General features: G+C 41.3%; 1 long non-coding RNA gene and 1 pseudogene across 1 annotated transcript; one reads left to right on the forward strand and one right to left on the reverse strand.

Annotated features, from left to right (window-relative positions):
* Nucleotides 1–1952: 1952 nt before the first annotated feature.
* Gm38924 lies at nt 1953–11746 on the reverse strand. Its single transcript, XR_880076.3, has 3 exons — nt 11648–11746; nt 3066–3235; nt 1953–2463 (listed from the first exon to the last, which is right to left on the reverse strand). It is a non-coding gene; the product is annotated as a predicted gene, 38924 (long non-coding RNA).
* Gm11427 (predicted gene 11427) lies at nt 11749–18024 on the forward strand (annotated as a pseudogene).

The raw sequence follows: 22535 nt of genomic DNA on the forward strand, positions 1-22535 counted from the left end.
ACCTCTCATTGCCTTGGACTGAGACTTTGGGGAAAATCTTATTTGCATGTGGGAAGGCTTGGTGATGTTCCTATGTGGCTGATAGCAACGCCTCTCCTGTGGGGACTGTGGGGGCAGTAACTTTGACAGGAGCCAGGGGTCCAGGAGACATGGTCAAACACCTGCCATCCCATGTAGGTGAATTATCACCCCCAGGTCCCAGGGTTCAAGATCTAGCCTCGACTAGAAACCAGGATGTCTGTGTGTAACCCGTTGCCCCACACACACCCTTCTAAAATGGTCCTCAAACTTTACAGGGCAGATCATCTTGATATTCTATTTGAGAAAAAGCAATTATTCTTGGCACTTTGAGCAGTGATAAATCTGTATTGCTGTGGACCACTTGTCTTAGTTAGGGTTTCATTGCTCTGAAGAGACAACATGACCAAGGCAACGTTTGTAAAGGACAACATTGAACTGGAGTGGCTAATTGTTTCAGAGATTCAGTCCTAATCCTAAGGGTGGGAAGCATAGCAACATCCATGCAGACGTGGTACTGGAAGATCAGAGAGTTCTAGATTTTTCATTCAAAAGCAGCCAGAAGGAGACTCTCTTCCACATTGTATGCGGTCTGAGCTTAGGTGGAGACCTCAAAGCCCAACCCCACACTGACACACTTCCTCTATCAAGGCCATACCTCTTAATAATGCCATTCCAAATGCCCAAGCCCTCAAGCATATGAATCTACAGGGTGCTAAACCTATTCAAACCACTATACCACAGCAGCAAGAAAGTCTTATTGCTGTAATTTCCAGCCCAAGTAAGCCTATATAAAAAACAAACAATGAAATTATTATAAGCCTAGATTTGGGCTAATCTACCACTCTACTAACTTTTCTTCAGCTATAAGTCCCCTTGTTACTTGAGGTTTCTCCTGGCCACGAGGTTCTGGTCCATCATGACTTCCTCCTCTTCTTCAGTCCTCTTTCCTTCCCCTTCCCTCCACTTCTCTCTCTACCTGCACCCACTCTCAAACTCCAAGTCCCACCTTTCCTCTCCTCTGCCCAATCAGAGGCTCCAGGCATTATTGACCAGTTAAAATGAGGAGAAGTTTCACATGAGATGACCTGAGTGATGGATTGCTAGTCTGGGGCAACACCTCTTGAGGAAGCAGCATTAGCATCAGACAAACAGCTAAGAAAAGACCAGTGAAACCTCGAAGCTCACAGAGCATAAAAAAGAATTGAAGAAAACATACAGAGCCCAACACTGTGTTGACCCGTGTTATAAGACTAACACACTAATTGTTTCTGTCCACAGAATCTGAACTTAGAAAGAGTTGAGAAGGTATTTGAAGAAAAGATGGTTGGAAACACCCCACAGTTGGTGGAAGATGTGAATCCACAGACATGCACAGAACCCTCTGTTCAACTCAAGTGCCCAGGATATACTCTTCAGGATGGACGGCATGACAAGCCAGGGAGTTTGAAAGAGTTGCGGTATGTAAATTGAATTTTTTTTTGCGATAGTTAGAAGAACAATGCTCAAATATGGCTTCATAAGATCAGGAAAAATGTCCTGAGAGAATGAAAAGAGAAAATCTAAGTTCCAGGACTAGAAGCAACACCAGGAGAGAGATTTAGATTAGAGAACACCTACATTAAAGAAAGAGAATGCTGCTGGGCGTGGTGGCGCATGCCTTTAATCCCAGCACTCCAGAGGCAGAGGCAGGCAGATTTCTGAGTTCGAGGCCAGCCTGGTGTACAAAGTGAGTTCCAGGACAGCCAGGACTATAAAGAGAAACCCTGTCTCGAAAAACCAAAATAAATAAATAAATAGAAAGAAAGAAAGAAAGAAGGAAGGAAGGAAGGAAGGAAGGAAGGAAGGAAGGAAGGAAGGAAAGAAAGAGAATGCTTTCCTGCAAATGGAACTGTAACCTTGTGTTTTTTACTCGTCCTCTCAGTTCCCAGAAATAATAACTCTGAGATTTCTTACTTATGATGTTTCTTAATTCAAAACAATTACATCAGGATTATATACAGTCATTACAATAAATTTGAATATTTACAAAATGTGCAAGTTACTGTATTCACTTCAAAATTGTTCCAACAGTCCCTGTCTTAGTTGGGCTTTACTACTGTGAAGAGACTCCATGGCCAAGGCATCTCTTATAAGAGCAAACATTTTATTGGGGCTGGCTTCCAGTTTCAGAGGTTCAGTCCACTGTCATCATGGTGAGAAGAAAGGCAGGCATGGTGCTGGAGGAGCTTAGAGATCTATCTTGATCCAAAGGCAGCCAAGAGAGGACTCTCTTATGCACTGTGTGGACCATGAGCACTAGGAGCCTTCAAAGCCCACCTACACAGTGACACACGTCCTCCAACAAAGACAAATCAATACAAACAAAGACACACCTCCTAATAGTGCCACTTCCAACTGGGTACAGGGTCCCTCGGTATCTTGCATGCAGACATGCACAGTCTCCTGCAATTTTGGGAACATAAATTAACATAATGCAAGCAGCATTATACGAAACCCACTATATTTACCCCTTTTTGTCCAGTTAAAAAGGTTCTTTTCTCTCATATATAAATTGAACACAATTATAACAATTATTCAAATTATAATGTATGATGGATATGATATGATATAATATGATATGATATACATGACAACATCCAGTTTATCATATTTGGCATTTAAATAAATTTCTCCATCATCTATCCTAACTTAAAGAGTTTACAATTCTATACCTGAAATACGTCTTGATTTTAACTTGGATTACCATCTGAAAACCATCCTTTCAATTCTAGATAATCACCCTGAATGTTAGACAACTTAAGTTTGTTATGAGACTATAACTAGTCTTCAACCCCATCAGAGATCCAAATATGAATCAAATATTACCCGAATGTATAGGAAGCACAAAAAACATAGCTTCCAAATCTTAAACAATTTGTAGAGACAGATGACTGCCTGGACAGTCCCCTATATTCCTATAACGTTGGAGGCTCTGTCTCAGGTTCCTGACCTCCAACCATCTGAACAACCTTAAGTGAAGCAGGAATTATGAAGAACTAGCTTACCTGGAATTAGCAGAGCAAAGCTGTAGACTATCCTGCATCATGTGTCCTTTCCTAGACATAATTTTCTTGTCTGCAGATGATTCTTGCCCAGTGGCTACCTTGCCACAATTGGAGCAGCTCCATATGGAGGTAGTGATGATCAGTATGTTCTTTGAAGTGTGAAGGGGATACTGTCAGGAGTAGACATGGTTCCTAGTCAAAACATCTATTAATAATGTAATGATTTTAAATGCCATATTCTGTGGATCTCTAATGCTTTGAAGACTGTCTACATAGTACATCTGAACTGTTAAATCTTGACTACTCTTAGCTATTTACATTTGAATAATATTGAAAACATTTTTAGTATAATTAAGTCTAATGTTACTATGAGTTTACTATCTGGCCTTTAACTTGCTTTACTTATTCATCCTAAACAGTTTGTAATAGCAGCTGTTAGAAGGACTGGGTCTAAGCCTTGTATTCTTTAATAAGTTGCATTGGCACAATGGCTATCTAAGAGTAACATAATTAATTTTAAAATTGGTATCGATATACAAAAATTTATACTGATGACAACCATAAACCTGTATCAACATATTAATTCTGTGCTAAGGTAAGAAAATATAACTTTAATTCTTCGTCAAAATGTAAAGATTTCTATCAATATATGACTATGGCAATAAAATGTTTTGTTTAAGAGTAAATTTAGTAATCCTTTCCCATTTATCTAATTTCTTATAAAATTACTCTATCCCCCTTTTTTCTTTCAACCCCCTTACCTTTACCTCAGAAAGAAAAGATAGAGAAGAGGAAGGGAAAGATAGAGATCCCCAAGACTAAGCTCTCTGTTTACTTTTCTCCCTGTCCAAAATTATGACCATTTTCAAATTATCCCTTAAAATTACAACCTACATATAATTTATAAAATAACCATAACCAAACACTCAAAACCAAGGAATAGGAATGATGAGTCTCCATAGCAACTTCCTGCTGAAAGGGGGTGGGGAAGGAGTGAACTTTCCTCTCCCTCTTCTTCTCCAGACATGGCAGATCTCCTTCCTCCCTCCTTCCTCAGTCCCTTCCCAAAGAATCCTAAAAGTCCTGCCTCTGTCTGCCATGCCCAGTCATTGGCTGCCAGTATCTTTATTTAGCAATCAAAGCAAAATGGGGACAGGGTCCCTCAGTGTCTTGCATGGGACATGTGTATTCTTGTGCAATTTGGGGGACACAAATTAACATAATACAAGTAGCATTAGCCCAAACACACTACAAGGAGCTTTCCTCAGCAGATATCACATGGATCTGGCATTTCTAACATCTTAATATTTTCACAAGATTTTTACAAGTTCTGGATTGTAGAAAAGTCCAAATGAAAACAATAACCATGTCATAATAACACCTAACATGGTGTAACTACCACTTATTCAACTGCAAAAGCATAAACAATAACCTTATCTCTATGGGAGCCTGCCATGAGTTCACCATTTGCTTAATTGCATTTAATATACTTGGGCACAGAATTTATCTCCATTCTAGTTCCAGGTCACCCTTTAATATTTGACCCAGACATGCTGTATTTTTTCTCTCTCTAAGATAACTGTGCTTGATAGACAATGTACATCATGGAAATAAACAAGAGGACAAAGTCAATGCAATAATCGGAATCTCATCTCATCCTCTAGCAGATTCTTCAAAAAAGTTTAAAAAATCAGCAACATTCTTCACCAAAATATCATAAGAATGATCTCTAGACAACATAGTAAATTTCTGCTCCTCTGAAACATCTTAAGCCAGGACCCCAGAATTCAAATCACTTTCAACACCAATGTATTCCATATTTCTACTAATATGGCCCATTAAGCCTCAATTAAAGCATTCTATTGCTTTCCCAACACAAAGTTCCAAAATCCACATTCCCTCCAAACAAAAACTTGGTCAGGCCTATCACAGCTATAGTCAGTCTCTGATACCAACATCTTTCTTATTTTGGGGTTTTATTGCTATCAAGAGATACTGCAACTGAGGTAACACTTATAAAGGACATCTAATTGGAGTTGGCTTACAGTTTCAGAGGTTCAGTTCATTACTATGATAGTGAAAAGATAGCAGAAGGAAGCAGGTAACCCGGCCTGATACAGGGCTCCAGTCCCATCCGGCCCACTGCAGCACCGTGGTCCCTGGCCTGGGGGAGTCTCCAGATACTCGCAAGGACCCACGCAGGATCCGCCACGGGATCCTAAGACCTCCAGTGAGTGGAACACAGAGCCTGCTCCAATCCAATTGCAGGACCTGAGACTGCATTAATTAAGGAAGCAGGTAACCCGGCCTGATACGGGGCTCAAGTCCCTTCCGGCCCGCCCACTGCAGCACTGGTGTCCCACAAGGACACCCGCAAGGACCCACACAGGATCCGCCATGGGATCCTAAGACCTCTGGTGAGTGGAAGACAACTTCTGCCAGGAGGCAGGTTCAAACACCAGATATCTGGGCACCTTCCCTGCAAGAGGAAAGATTGCATGCAGAGAGTACTCTGACCACTGAAACTAAGGATAGAGCTAGTCTCCCAGGTCTGCTGATAGAGGCTAACATAATTGTTCCTGAGGAACAAGCTCTAACCAGAGACAACTATAACAACTAGCTCCAGAGAATACAAGATGGCAAAAGGCAAACGTAAGAATCCTACTAACAAAAATCAAGACCGCTCACCATCATCAGAACCCAGCACTCCCACGCCACCTAGTACTGGGCACCTCAACACAACCGAAAAGCTAGACCCGGATTTAAAAGCATATCTCATGATGAAGGTAGAGGACATCAAGAAGGACTTTAATAACTCACTTAAAGAAATACAGGAGAACACCGTTAAAGAGTTACACGTCCTTACAGAAAAACAGGAAACACACACACAACCAAACAGGTAGAAGTCCTTAGAGAAAAACAGGAAAACACATCCAAACAGGTGATGGAAATGAACAAAACCATACTAGACCTAAAAAGGGAAGTAGACACAATAAAGAAAACCCAAAGTGAGGCAACGCTGGAGATAGAAACCCTAGGAAAGAAATCTGGAACCATAGACGTGAGCATCAGCAACAGAATACAAGAGATGGAAGAGAGAATCTCAGGTGCAGAAGATTCCATAGAAAACATCAGCACAACAATCAAAGATAATGCAAAACGCAAAAAGATCCTAACTCAAAACATCCAGGAAATCCAGGACACAATGAGAAAACCAAACCTACGGATAATAGGAGTTGATGAGAATGAAGATTTTCAACTTAAAGGCCGGCAAATATCTTCAACAAAATTATAGAAGAAAACTTCCCAAACCTAAAGAATGACATGCCCATGAACATACAAGAAGCCTACAGAACTCCAAATAGACTGGACCAGAAAAGAAATTCCTCACGACACATAATAATCAGAACAACAAATGCACTAAATAAAGAGAGAATATTAAAAGCAGTAAGGGAGAAAGGTCAAGTAACATATAAAGGCAGACCTATCAGAATTACACCAGACTTTTCACCAGAGACTATGAAAGCCAGAAGAGCCTGGACAGATGTTATACAGACACTAAGAGAACACAAATGCCAGCCCAGGCTACTATACCCAGCCAAACTCTCAATCACCATAGATGGAGAAACCAAAGTATTCAACGACAAAACCAAATTCGCACATTATCTTTCCACGAATCCAGCCCTTCAAAGGATAATAACAGAAAAGAAGCAATACACGGATGGAAATCACGCCCTAGAACAAGCAAGAAAGTAATCCCTCAACAAAGCAAAAAGAAGACAGCCACAAGAACAGAATGCCAACTCTAACAACAAAAATAAAAGGAAGCAACAATTACTTTTCCTTAATATCTCTTAATATCAATGGACTCAATTCCCCAATAAAAAGACATAGACTAACAGACTGGCTCCACAAACAGGACCCAACATTCTGCTGCTTACAGGAAACCCATCTCAGGGAAAAAGACAGACACTACCTCAGAGTGAAAGGCTGGAAAACAATTTTCCAAGTAAATGGTCTGAAGAAACAAGCTGGAGGAGCCATTCTAATATCGGATAAAATCGACTTCCAACCCAAAGTTATCAAAAAAGACAAGGAGGGACACTTCATACTCATCAAAGGTAAAATCCTTCAAGAGGAACTCTCAATTCTGAATATCTACACTCCAAATGCAAGGGCAGCCATATTCATTAAAGAAACTTTAGTAAAGCTCAAAGCACGCATTGCACCTCACACAATCATAGTGGGAGACTTCAACATACCACTTTCATCAATGGACAGATGGTGGAAACAGAAACTAAATAGGGACACAGTGAAACTAACAAAAGTTATGAAACAAATTGATCTGACAGATATCTACAGAACATTTTATCCTAAAACAAAAGGATATACCTTCTTCTCAGCACCTCATGGGACCTTCTCCAAAATTGACCATATAATTGGTCACAAAACAGGCCTCAACAGATACAAAAATATTGAAATTGTCCCATGTATCCTATCAGACCACCATGGCCTAAGGCTGATCTTCAATAACAACATAAATAATGGAAAGCCAACATTCACGTGGAAACTGAACAACACTCTTCTCAATGATACCTTGGTCAAGGAAGGAATAAAGAAAGAAATTAAAGACTTTTTAGAGTTTAATGAAAATGAACCCACAACATACCCAAACCTATGGGACACAATGAAAGCATTTCTAAGAGGAAAACTCATAGCTCTGAGTGCCTCCAAGAAGAAACGGGAGAGAGCACATACTAGCAGCTTGACAACACATCTAAAAGCTCTAGAAAAAAAGGAAGCAAATTCACCCAACAGGAGCAGACGGCAGGAAATAATCAAACTCAGGGACGAAATCAACCAAGTGGAAACAAGAAGAACTATTCAAAGAATTAACCAAACGAGGAGTTGGTTCTTTGAGAAAATCAACAAGATAGATAAACCCTTAGCTAGACTCACTAGAGGGCACAGGGACAAAATCCTAATTAACAAAATCAGAAATGAAAAGGGAGACATAACAACAGATCCTGAAGAAATCCAAAACACCATCAGATCCTTCTACAAAAGGCTATACTCAACAAAACTGGAAAACCTGGACGAAATGGACAAATTTCTAGACAGATACCAGGTACCAAAGTTAAATCAGGATCAAGTTAACGATCTAAACAGTCGCATATCCCCTAAAGAAATAGAAGCAGTCTCCCAGCCAAAAAAAGCCCAGGACCAGATGGGTTTAGTACAGAGTTCTACCAGACCTTCAAAGAAGATCTAATCCCAGTTCTGCACAAACTATTACACAAAATAGAAGTAGAGGGAACTCTACCCAACTCATTCTATGAAGCCACAATTACTCTGATACCTAAACCACAGAAAGATCCAACAAAGATAGAGAACTTCTGACCAATTTCCCTTGTGAATATCAATGCAAAAATCCTCAATAAAATTCTCGCTGACCGAATCCAAGAACACATGAAAGCAATCATCCATCCTGACCGAGTAGGTTTTATTCCAGGGATGCAGGGATGGTTTAATATATGAAAATCCATCAATGTAATCCATTATATAAACAAACTCAAGGACAAAAACCACATGATTATCTCGTTAGATTCAGAAAAGCATTTGACAAGATCCAACACCCATTCATGATAAAAGCCTTGGAAAGATCAGGAATTCAAGGCCCATACCTAAACATGATAAAAGCAATCTACAGCAAACCAGTAGCCAACATCAAAGTAAATGGTGAGAAGCTTGAAGCAATCGCACTAAAATCAGGGACTAGACAAGGCTGCCCATTTTCTCCCTACCTCTTCAACATAGTATTTGAAGTCCTAGCCTGAGCAATTTGACAACAAAAGGACATCAAGGGGATACAAATTGGAAACGATGAAGTCAAAATATCACTTTTTGCAGATGATATGATAGTATATATAAGTAACCCTAAAAATTTCACCAGAGAACTCCTAAACCTGATAAACAGCTTCGGTGAAGTAGCTGGATATAAAATTAACTCAAACAAGTCAATGGCCTTTCTCTACACAAAGAATAAACAGGCTGAGAAAGAAATCCGGGAAACAACACCCTTCTCAATAGTCAGAAATATTATAAAATATCTTGGTGAGACTCTAACTAAGGAAGTGAAAGATATGTATGATAAAAACTTCAAGTCCCTGAAAAAAGAAATTAAAGAAGATCTCAGAAGATGGAAAGATCTCCCATGCTCATGGATTGGCAGGATCAACATTGTAAAAATGGCTATCTTGCCAAAAGCAATCTACAGATTCAATGCAATCCCCATCAAAATTCCAACTCAATTCTTCAACGAATTAAAAAGAGCAATCTGCAAATTCATCTGGAATAACAAAAAACCTAGGATAGCAAAAGCTCTTCTCAAGGATAAAAGTACCTCTGGTGGAATCACCATGCCTGACCTAAAGCTTTACTACAGAGCAATTGTTATAAAAACTGCATGGTACTGGTATAGTGACAGACAAGTAGACCAATGAAATAGAATTGAAGACACAGAAATGAACCCACAGACCTATGGTCACTTGATCTTCGACAAGGGAGCTAAAACCATCCAGTGGAAAAAAGACAGCATTTTCAACAAATGGTGCTGGCACAACTGGTGGTTATCATGTAGAAGAATGCGAATCGACCCATTCCTCTCTCCTTGTACTAAGGTCAAATCTAAGTGGATCAAGGAACTTCACATAAAACCAGAGACACTGAAACTTATAGAAGAGAAAGTGGGGAAAAGCCTCGAAGATATGGGCACAGGAAAAAAAATTCCTGAATAGAACAGCAATGGCTTGTGCTGTAAGATCGAGGATTGACAAATGGGACCTCATGAAACTGCAAAGCTTCTGCAAGGCAAACGACACTGTCAATAAGACAAAAAGACCACCAACAGATTGGGAAAGTATCTTTACCTATCTTAAATCAGATAGGGGACTAATATCCAATATATATAAAGAACTCAAGAGGGTGGACTCCAAAAAATCAAATAACCCCCTTAAAAGATGGGGCTCACAGCTAAAGAAAGAATTCTCACCCGAGGAATACCGAAAGGCTGAGAAGCACCTGAGAAAATGTTCAACATCCTTAATCATCAGGGAAATGCAAATCAAAACAACCCTGAGATTCCATCTCACACCAGTCAGAATGGCTAAGATCAAAAATTCAGGTGACAGCAGATGCTGGCGAGGATGTGGAGAAAAAGAAACACTCCTCCATTGTTGGTGGGATTGCAATCTTGTACAACCACTCTGGAAATCAGTCTGGCGGTTCCTCAGAAAATTGGACATAGTACTACCAGAGGATCCCTCAATACCTCTCCTGGGCATATATTCAGAAGATGTCCCAACCGGTAAGAAGGACACATGCTCCACTATGTTCATAGCAGCCTTATTTATAATAGCCAGAAGCTGGAAAGAACCCAGATGCCCCTCAACAGAGGAATGGATACAGAAAATGTGGTACATTTACACAATGGAGTACTACTCAGCTATTAAAAAGAATGAATTTATGAAATTCCTAGCCAAATGGATGGACCTGGAGGGCATCATCCTGAGTGAGGTAACACATTCACAAAGGAACTCACACAATATGTACTCACTGATAAGTGGATATTAGCCCAGAAACTTAGTATAGCGAGATATAAGGTACAATATGCAAAACACATGAAACTAAAGAAGAACGAAGACCAAAGTGTGGACACTTTGCTCCTTCTTAGAATTGGAAACAATCACCCATGGAAGGAGTTACAGAGACAAAGTTTGGAGCTGAGACAAAAGGATGGACCATCTAGAGACTGCCATATCCAGGGATCCATCCCATAATTAGCCTCCAAACGATGACACCATTGCATACACTAGCAAGCCTTTATTGCAAGGACCGTGATATAGCTGTCTCTTGTGAGACTAGGCCGGGGCCTAGCAAACACAGAAGTGGATGCTCACAGTCAGCTATTGGATGGATCACAGGGTCCCCAATGGAGGAGCTAGAGAAAGTATCCAAGGAGCTAAAGAGATCTGCAACCCTATCGGTGGAACAACATTATGAACTAACCAGTACCCCAGAGCTCTTGACTCTAGCTGCATATGTATCAAAAGATGGCCTAGTCGGCCATCACTGGAAAGAGAGGCCCATTGGTCAGGCAAACTTTATATGCCCCAGTACAGGGGAACGCAGGGCCAAAAAATGGGAATGGGTGGGTAGGGGAGTGGGGGGGAGGCTGTGGGGGACTTTTGAGATAGCATTGGAAATGTAATTGAGGAAAATACGTAATAAAAAAAAGAGAAAAAATAAAAAAGGAAAAAAAAAAAGATAGCAGCATGCAGGCAGACATGATCCTGGAGGCCAATAGTACTACATTTTAATCCTAAGGAAACCAGGATGGAACTCCCTTCTGCCCTAAACAGAACTTGAACACTAGGAGCCCTATAAGACCATCTGCCCAGTAACACACTTCCTCCAACAAGGACACACCTTTTCCAATAAGGCTACAGCTCCTACAAGTGCCACTTTCCATGGGCCAAGGATATTCAAACTACCACAGTCCCTAAACAAATGTCACATCTGACCTTCATACTTGCTCATCCAGTGCAGCTGAGATGGTTGTGCTCTTTGTGAGGTTAAGCAGAATTGCCTCTAACTGTGTAGATCCTTTTGTAATGACTCTGTCTGTCTTCCAGGAAAGGACTTCATCTGGGAAACAGAGGCAGTGATTGGAAAACAAACATCATTGTTGATCAGGACACAGACTATGCTGAACTGGTTCTGTTTATTGGAGAAATCACACTTGGAGAGAAAAATAGGAATTCAATGAAAGATATTCAACTGAGAAGAAAAGAAGCCAAAAGTATATTACAGGCTGTGTGCACCCAGCTGAATTCTGGAGGGGGCGTGATCAAGGCTCACATTAAAAATCAAAACTACAGCTTCACCAGAGATGGAATGGGACTGGATTTGGTAAATTCCTTACCCGGTATCGTGCACCTTCCTCATGACTATCTAGACTTCATGCAGCACAAAGACTACTTTTTCATTTTTGTGAAACCATGGAAGCCAAATCAGAAAGGTCCGGGGATCACCACCTTGAAAACGAACTTGTACAAGAGAATCTTCTCATTCTCAGTTGAACTGAAAGCAGCGAATGCAGTGCAGTTCCTCAAATCCAGACCAAGTTCCCATGGAAAAACAGTCTGTAATGAAACACTAAATGAATGTCTTTCCTTATTTAACAGAGACTGGCTTGCCTATGGGGAGACATTCTGTTTCACTAAATCCACACATGCTGAAGTAAAATTGACTCCTAAGGAAAAGATTTCTCCTAAGGAAAAGATTTTAGAGCTCCTTCCTCAAACTGTTTCTGCATTTTCAAACACTGATGGGGGATATTTGTTCATTGGCTTGGATGGCAAAACCCAGCAAATTATTGGTTTTGAAGCACAGAAGAGCGATCTCGTGCTTCTAGAGAGTGAAATAGAAAAGTGCATCCAACAGCTGCCTGTCACTCACTTCTGTGGGAAGAAGGAGAAGATAAAATACACATGCAAATTCATTGAAGTGCACAAATCCGGAGCTGTGTGTGCATATGTGTGCGCGCTCAGAGTGGAGAGATTCTGCTGTGCAGTGTTCGCTGCAGAGCCCGAGTCCTGGCACGTGGAAGGCGGCTGTGTGAAGAGGTTTACCACAGAGGAATGGGTGAAGCGCCAGATGGATGCCACAGCAGGTAGAGGGACGGAGATTAATAATCAGTTTACATTGGGCTGAGGGGGTTGGAAGATTGCTTTCTGGGCTTGGGCAACCTGAAAACTCCTCACATACTGTAAGACCCCCTTTTGGGGACCCCCACTCTAGTCTCGGGAGTGAGAGAGCACCCAAAGAAACACTAGAATCCATCTTGCTGTAATCACATGAGGCAGTTTAATGACGGAGCTCGGAACCGACATGCATCCCACACAGGAGATAACGGATATCAGACAAGAGGCTCGGAAGCTAGGGGTTTTTATGGGGAAGGGTGCTTAGGAGTGTGGAATTCAGCATAGCAACACACTATTGGCTTATTCAAACATCAGCAGAAAAATTACATGTACGTGCAGGGTGTCAGAGTTCTGTGAGTTGTTAACTCAGTTCCCATAGCCCTGTTATGTCATCACATTCCTCTTTATCTTATGGTCAAGCTGTTCCCAGGAATGTTTTAACTACGGGGCATACCCGGGTTTGTTTTTCTTGTTTTTCTCAGCCCTAGGCAGCCTCTAGGCTTACAAACAACCAGCAATTTCTGAGTACTTTATATGACTTACAGGTCTTGAAATTTCATCTTTCTTTCATTCCCCTCTTCTTCTACTAAGTAGTTCTAATCTTAGAATTTTAGAAGTCTATATCTCTATGTGAAGAATAGAAATCATACTCTTCTTCTGTCTTAACTATAGGTTGGTGTTGACGCTGGAGGACCATAAGCTATACTGTATCTTTAACATGGGAACAAAAACAGAATAAGAAGGGATAGTAAACAGAACTAGGCAGGGACCCTTCTAGTGAGGCTTGAGGGTCTGGGCATGATGTATGTGTATGTAGATCAGATCTCTGGCTGGAACTGGTGAGATGTCTTTGGGGCACCCAGCTTATTCACTGTAGCCAGTTGTGACTGGACTTCTTTCTGCATCACCTGTAAGCTTTTTAACATAGCATACAGATTATTATTACAACAACATAGGTTTAAACACATCATTTAAGACAGTTATGGGCATGGGAGCCCCATAAAGGATCTCAAAAAGAGTAAGACTGAATCAAGAGGGAGTATTTCTAGTTCCAAATAGGGCAAGGGGAAGGAGCACCAAGTCTGTGCCAGTCTCCATGGTTAATTTTGTCAAGGTCTCTTTTAGAGTTCTATTCATTTTTTCTATCTGTCCTGAGCTCTGAGGTCTGTACACACAATGTAATTTTCATTTGACCTCTAAATACTTGGCCACACCCTGACTTACCTGGGCAATAAATGCAGGGCCATTATCTGACACTATTGTTTTTGGCACTCCAAACCTTGGAAATTTTTCTTTAATAATCTTCTTGATGACTATCTGAGCAGTTTCATTTTTACAGGGAAAAGCTTCTATCCAGCTTGAGAATGTTCACAAAAACCAGAAGGTATTCATACACATATTTTTCTCAGTAAAGTCTATTTCCCAGTAGATGTCAGGTCTGTCTTCCCATGGGAGGACTAGTTTTCTTTCTTCAGTTTCTACTATTCCATACAGGGTTTCTTTTATCAGTCTTAATTTGTCTATAACTTGATAGTCTTCAGACTGTCAGGATCATTGCTCTTTGGGATGCCTGTTTGGTGGTTAGATCTGCCATCTAATTTCTTTTAGCCACAGCATCTTAGATCTTTCTCTGCAGATGTCAACAGCCCTCTTTGTCTGTATATTGCTCCGTACAGTGGCAAAAGCATACCTGTTGTCAGTGTAGACTTCTCTTTTGACATTTATAGAGCTGTATCAAAGCCACAAATTTAGCTTTCTGTCTACCACTGCACTGCTGTCCCAGCCTTCCACTTACCTTCAACCGCAAGGCTACTGCCATCCGTGTACCAGCTCAAACTCTAAGGCCAAGGCTGATCTGATCCTTCAGATCATTTCGAGTATCAGTGTCTTCTGCCAGAATGTCAGAGCAGTGATAAGTAGGTGAAGTCTCAGGCAGTAGAATAGCGAGATTGAGGACAGTAGGGGGAGTGAAGGTCACTAGTTCAGTCAACAAAAAGCTCTGATAATGTGTCCATCAGTCAGGGGAACGGTTGAATAATGTTTTCAAGAGCGTTAGTCAGCCATCGGCCAGGGGGGCTGAACCACACTTTCTAGGGCATGTGCCAAGTTTTGTCTCAGAGTCAATTTATCTGTGTCCTTGACCAGAAGCCACTATGTGCAAACAAGCAGGCCATCCTACAGCCACAAGGTCTAATTTCTTACAAGTATGCCACAGGTCTTTTCCAGGGTCCCAATCTCTGAGTAAGAACCTCTTTGGCAATACTTTTGTTCTCAGTCACATCTAGGAGTCCCAAAGCTGGGAACAACATTAGGGCAGTCTTAATGGCATCCAAGGCCTGTTGTTCTTTATTTCTCTATATGAAGGGCTGTTTATCTGTTTAATTCAGCAAAATCTGAAATACACAATCTGCAAAAGCCCACAGTGCCTAGGAACTTTTCTAACTTGCTTTGAAATGGTTGGTGGGGGAATATGAAACACAGTCTCTTTTCTAGCTGCTTCAACAGGTAGGCCACCGGCCTCTTCTAAGGACTCAGCTTCTGTGTTAGCACCCCTTTTGCTATCTCTTTCCTTTTAGCCACGAACAGGTGAAGGGTTTGGTCATGAGGAGGGGATCCTCTTCTTTTTGTTGGGGCAGTCTCTCACTCAGTGCCCTTTTTCTTTACAGTAAAAACATTGATCTTTAGCCAAACGCTTTCTTTTGTTGCCAGGTACTATCTAAGTTTTCTAGTTTTCCTGACTCTTGTGGCCAGCATTTCATTTAAGTTTTTCTCTTGTCTCTTATCTCTTTTTAATTTTTTGGCTCCCTGTTTCTTACAGATCATTTCTAAGTGCCAGCATTATTAGCATGTGCCACTTTTCCAGGTTCTAGTCTTTGTTATTTACCTCTCTTTGTTCCTGTTTCCTAACTGTAATGGAGATCTCATATAACGTTTTATATAAATATATATATATATATATATTTGAATGAATATATGAGAGAGATACTCTGAATGAGAAATATTTAGAGGAGGAACCAGTAAATAAGAGACAGACAAGAAGAAGAGTTAAGGAAACATGAGGCTGACAAAGACAGAGACCAGAGTCAGAATCATATATATATATATATATATGTCTTTTTGTTCTTCCTCCTTGTCTTTGCTTCCTTTGGATGTTATCTAATTATCACATCTATATCCTGTCACTTATCTTCTCTCATAGTTCACCTCTACCCTGGTTTATCTTTCTTTCTCACTGCACAGCTCTGATTCTGACTTCACAACTCAGTTCTTCACCAGACTGCATTTTTTTTTCCTGGGCTTAACTGATGTTAAAGGAAACCAAACATGGGGAATTTTCTTAGTTGGTAGAATGCTAGCCTAGCTTGTTAGAAACCCTGGCTTCACTCACTGTGCTACATAAAACCCCAAGACTTGTCATGATGATCCACTTATGATCCACAGTCTTTGGAACTGGAGGCAGATGGATCAGAAAGTCAAGCTCATGCTTGGCTACATAGTTTGCTGCCACTCTGGGCTGTGTGCGACCCTGTCTCATTTTACAAAACCAAGTAGCACAAAGTAAAACATATCCACTTAATTAATACATTGAACTAGTATTAATGCACATCTTACTGTTACTTTTTTTGTATTTAGGGTTGTGTAGAGGACTTCATTAACATCAAAGTGTAATTTTGGAATTTGTATTTGACTTCAGTTCAACTGAGACTTTCGATGCACTTGCAATAGTTATTGAATAGCATGCCCTATGGAAATTTAAAATTACCTTTGTCTTCTCAGGTCTTTCCAGACAAGACAAATACACTCTTCAATCAAGCAGACTGCCACACAGTCCCTTTAGCTGCTTTCCTTATGGCAATCCTAATGCTGCTCAACAGAGTGCTCACCTTCCAGGTAGTTTCACCGTGGCTGCCTAGGTTGGTTGCTGTGACTTAGGTTCCAGCCTCCTTGCTCAACTGGGCTCTGAGGTGAAAGATGTCTCCAAGCTCCTACACTGGGAGTGTTACTTGTTTTCATGTCCCTCCAGTAACTTGGTTTACACACACACACACACACACACACACACACACACACACACACACAAAACACCTGGCAACATGTGACATTCTCACCATAAGGAGACAAGCAAAAGGAATTTCCTCTGTGACTCTAATCTGTCAGTAGAAGATCCCTTCGAATTCCTTTACTAAATACAAGTCTTTAAAGAACTGTATGCTATCTTATGGCTGGGACTGCCAGTCTGTACTCACCAGGGAAGTCTAGCCTCCCTTGTGATCCACTCTGATGCATCCTCTACCCCATCCCTGGAGCTCTGGCAATGTGCTCTGCTCCCCGCTTTGCTCTGTGGAGCCTCCCCATTTCTCCATGCTTTTCTCCTGTTTCATCACCTGACTGTTCTGTCCTCAACATTAGCCTGTCCTTTGCTCCCCTGATTCTTCTCATCCATGGAGTTCCCCAGAACAAGCCTCTGAGACTGTGAGTGTTCAGCTGCTTCCATGGCTCCCTCTTTGGCAGTTTGAGTGTCCAAGTCCCCCTTCATCTGCCTCCTTCCAGTTCTTGAATCAGTGTTTGGTATCTTGTGTTCACCTTCTCGGTTGGGCTGCAAAGTGTGGAATTTACAAACTGCTTGGTTATGTGTCATACCTGACATTCCAGGCATTTTACTTTTTTAATTTGTTATGTTTCTTTTCTTGTCTAGAGATGCCTGGAAAGGTGATATGCTCTCCAGAAGCCCTCTGCATGAAACCATTCTCACTACATGAAGGCTATGAGCAGTTAGTCCGGACAGAGTTGGGCTCACTTAGAGGAAAACTGGTTGTCTCTAAGAGCTTGGCTATGGATCTGGGCTTGCAAGAGAAGCAGGGAGTCATCTGGGATGCACTTCATATTTCCCAAGGCAGTCTCCTGACCCTGCATGGCTTTGTCCGGGGAGATGAGGACCTGGAAGACAACAGCATCCTTCTGGGGGAACTAGGCGCTGAGTTAAAGGGCTATTATAAACAAACTGCCCTAACACTAAAGCATACACTTGTAAACCATAGTGATTCCCCTTCGAAAATAGGTGTTATAGTCAAGATAATGTACTTGGGTCATAAGACAGTGTGTCTTTATGATTCAAGCTCAAAAATACGTTACCCCCAAAAATATTATCTGACAATCAAGACAGTAAGGGACTTAGAGAAGGCTTTGCTGAAGTCCTGTGTAACATGTGTAGCCTAACTCCTTCTTGCTGATTGACCCGATCCAGGGGTCAGTCAACGGGGTCTGCAAGGATGAGAGTGGGGATGGAGGGGCAAAAGACAGGAAGAATGGAGACAAGACAGGCTATCTGATCAAGTCTTGTTTATTGAAAGGCAACTATGGGTATATAAGCACACACTGGGGACTGCAACTGGAGACACCTAGCCAAAAGTCCAGGATGTGTTTAAGGAAAACAAGATGTTATCAGAGTGTATTCAGCTATGGTGAGCTTCTTACAAAAACCTCTAGTTCCTGTTCTTCTGTAACTCTTCAAAACATAAATTTAGGGTGGGTATGGGGGACTTTTGGTATAGCATTGGAAATGTAAATGAGCTAAATACCTAATAAAAAATGGAAAAAAAACATAAATTTAAACTGTTTTAATTCTTCTTATTAAAGGCTGTCTTTTTTAAAAGATTTATTTATTTATTATATGTGAGTACACTCTACCTGTCTTCAGACACTCCAGAAGAGGGAGTCAGATCTCATTACAGATGGTTGTGAACCACCATGTGGTGGCTTCGATTTGAACTCAGGACCTTCAGAAAAGCAGCCAGTGCTCTTACCCGCTGAGCCATCTCTCCAGCCCCTATTTAAGGCTTTCTTAAACAAGATACCAAAACCTACTTCTGATGACACACGTGCAGCCATATAAAATATTATTGTTGGGAAAGTTTATATTTATCAATACTATCTTATACATGATTTATAAAGTGAAGCGCTGGTTTTCCCGGAGATGAGGTCATGTCTAGTGACTCCATTTCAAGGGATGGTTTTGTAGCCATAATACTCGCTTAAGATTTGGCCTAGGCTATCAGGAACATCTCGTATATAGGAAAAGGAATAGAAAACGTAAAACAGATAAGTAGCCAAGAGAACTATGGCTCAATAATTTTTCTCCAGCGAAGAGTTCCACAACCGGTTCCAGGAGGCCTCCCCCTTTTGAGGTCAAACTCCTCAGCCTGTGGAACTTGTCACACAGATCCTTACTGGAGGTGGTGTGGCAACCTGTAAGTAAATAGCCTGAGATGGCTGCAGAGATGATAGTCACTTTCTGCTAGGAGTCAGCTTCCAACAGCTGATGAAATACATGGTGCCTTTAATGCACAGAAGACACTCTTCCTAGAGATTTCAACAAAGAAAATGATTTGTCAGGTTGTTGCCTATGAAGTATTGATAGTACGACATTAAGATGCCAATATAGATCGATATTGTTCATTTACAGTTTGATAGGCTGTGGTTTTTTACATTCATGTCATCGAGTTCTTGTGTCCTTCCCCCAGCCTTAAGTAAGCAAAATAGACCTTAATTGTTTGCCGAGGTTGGTCTTCCGCTGACTAGGGTGGAGTCTTCCAGTCTGTGTAGAGGTCTTCCACCTTGCCTCACCTGCAGTTTTCCTGCAGAAGCAGACTGCCCACTGAGCTTGCTTTACAGCATTGTTCAGCTGAAATAAAGCAACATAATCCAGCTGAAACAAAGGATGGGTCTTTGGGTTTCCCCTATACAAACATAGAGCTGAAAGTTGAACTTTGAGCCTTGATCAGAAATCTTTGTCTTGGGCTGGTGAGATGACTCAGCGGGTAAGAGCACTGACTGCTCTTCCGAAGGTCTTGAGTTCAAATCCCATGCATGTTGGGATGGAGTAATATAGATATCAATTCACGTAATTTAGCCATCCCATAACATGTACATATTTCATATGTCTATTCAACACTTTGAATACATAGCATTTATCTTAGTAAACAAAAGAAGGAGATAGGAAGGAAGATAAAAGGAAGGAAAAAAGGAAGGAAGGAAGGAAGGAAGGAAGGAAGGAAGGAAGGAAGGAAGGAAGGAAGGAAGGAAGGAAGGAAGGAAGACAAAGAGACACAGGCTGGATATATGGGTTAGCAATTCAGAACCCTGGCTTCTCTTCTACAGGACTGGAGTCTATTCCTAGCACCCAAAGGACAACTCACAAACCATTTGTAACTCCAAGTCAGTTATCCTAATGTCATCTTCTGGGCTCCAAAGGCACCAAACATGCCTACAAAAATTTTGAAAACAACACACACAGCCCACTGAAACCAAAGAGTTACACATATACAATGCATAAAAGAGTCCTGTGCGCTTACATTGGTGAAGGGACTGAGGAAGCAGAATAAACTCCATTTTGTTTTTAAGACTCCATTCTAAGTTAAAACTTGCCCTTAGAGAGGCATGGACCCCACCCTTGAGGTCTGAGAAAATCAAGAAATGTTTCTGGCAGTTACAAAATAGATACAGCAGCTGCAGCTGGCTGATAACAACAGAGTGGGCTAAGAAAACCTAAGTTGTTCCCAAGTGAAGACACTCTTTTTTTGATGTATGCTCCCTTCTTGTGGTTTGACCAGGTGCTGTAAAACAACTAGCTTAAAGGCCAACATTCCTTTACCCTCTCATGTAATGCCAAGACTTGGAAACCCCTGCTTGTAGTTTCTTTTTTCCTTCCCCTAGGAAAGGACAAACCTTCCTGATGCAACAGGACAGGAGAGTGGTCCCAGATTGATCTTGAATAAAGACTCTCATGTGCTTGCATCGGAATTGTGGTTCCTGGTGGCCTCTTTGGGGTTCTCACAAACTGAGCACAACTTTGGGACGACACTGAGAGCACCAGTGACTCACGCAAACTCAGCTCCTGGAGACAAAGGAGTTCCTGAAGGGTACCCAACAACAGTGGCCCCACAAGAAAAGTTGCATTTGTGTGATATTGGCCAAGTCATTGTATTGCACCACCTTAACCTTCCAACCATACTCCCTACCCTGTGAGGCTGGTTCTGTCGTTGTCATTTTAGCTGTGTTTGCCCCCTAGTGTTCAAACAGCAAAAGCAACTACAGCTTCCAAAGACCTCAAACAGAAAGTCAGAAGCAAAGTTTATGTATTGTTGATGGTAATGTTTTTCCAATCTCATGACCCTCTTTCTTATTAATTGGTATTAAATTGCACTGAATTAAGTGTTTCAATGTGATATTATCATCTGTGGAATGCCCTTTGGTCATAGGGTTCCTCTTTACCCTCCCTTGTCCCTTCACCTACATGAGGGACATAAGTCTCTTTCTACATAAGTCTCCCTTGTGCTTTCATACCCTTTAAAAGCTATATGATGGGGCTGGAAGAATGGCTCAGTAGTTAAGAACACTGACTGCTCTTCCAAAGGATCCCAGTTTACTTCCCAGCATCCACATGGCAGCTCACAACAGTCTGTAACTCCTGTTTTAGGGGATTTGACTCCCTCACACATGCAGGCAAAACACCAATGATGTCCATAGAATAAAAATAAAATTTTTAAAAATCTTTTCAAAAAGCTGTATACCGCATGTGAGAGTAAATGTCCAATACTTGTCTTTCTGTATGATTTCATGACATATAATCCTCGGTTCCACCCATTTTCCTGTAATGATGCTTTTCATTCTTCCTTATGGATGAGTAAACTCTCAGTTCAGGCTGAGCATGCAGGGAGCTTAATTGTGCACATGCTATGATTTCCTCATCCACTCACCTGCTCAAGGGCCCCTTGCTTATTTCCACAAGTATCAGTAGTTAACTTTGTGAAGAATGTCATAAATTGTGATTTATATGAAAAATTACTATGGTATGGTAATATTTTTACGTATGTGACAGTCTTTTCTGATTCTAAACTGATTCTAAAGAAAATATCAAAAGTGTGTCTTTGAATAACTACACAGCAACAAAAACCAAAATGTGGGAAAGGGATTGGCTGTTCAAGAAGGCAATGATAAAACATGGTTTTGAAAATGTGTCCCTGAGCTGGGCATGTGGTCCATGACCCTAATCCCAGTACTTGAAGAGAGGCTGACCATTCCTGTCCATGTAGAGAGTTCCGGGAGAGCCAGGGTTATGCAAAGGACTCTATCTCAAAGCATGCAAACAAACAAGTAAAAGCCAAGTGTCCCTATCTATCTACCACCACCACCCCTGCAGCCAGTCCCTCTCACTGATGAAATCCATGGTGCCTTTAAGGCATGGAAGAAATTCTTTCTAGAAAAGTTCACAGAGTGAATGATGAAGTAAGCAGTATGGTAAGGCAATGTTGTCATGGTGCTGCTGCTCAGCCCTGTGTGCTACTGCTGCTAAACCTGTGGTTTGTATTTTATAACCTGAAGAAGGACTACTTTACAAGTGTCCAAAATCACAGAGGCAAGGTTCTGATTGTGTCAAAATTAAGTGGAGGGCCCCCAGTGGAGGAGCTAGAGAAAATACCCAAGGAGCTGAAGGGGTCTGCAACTCTATAGGTGGAACAACAATATGAACTAACCAGTACCCCCGGAGCTCGTGTCTCTAGCTGCATATGTAGCAGAAGATGGCCTAGTCGGCCATCACTGGGAAGAGAGGTTCCTTGGTCTTGCAAACTTTATATGCTTCAGTACAGGGGAACGCCAGGACCAAGAAGTGGGAGTGGGTGAGTAGGGGAGCAGGGGGGAGGGTATA

Source organism: Mus musculus, chromosome 11, assembly GCF_000001635.26.
Source record: "Mus musculus strain C57BL/6J chromosome 11, GRCm38.p6 C57BL/6J".
NCBI classification, from domain to species: domain Eukaryota; kingdom Metazoa; phylum Chordata; class Mammalia; order Rodentia; family Muridae; genus Mus; species Mus musculus.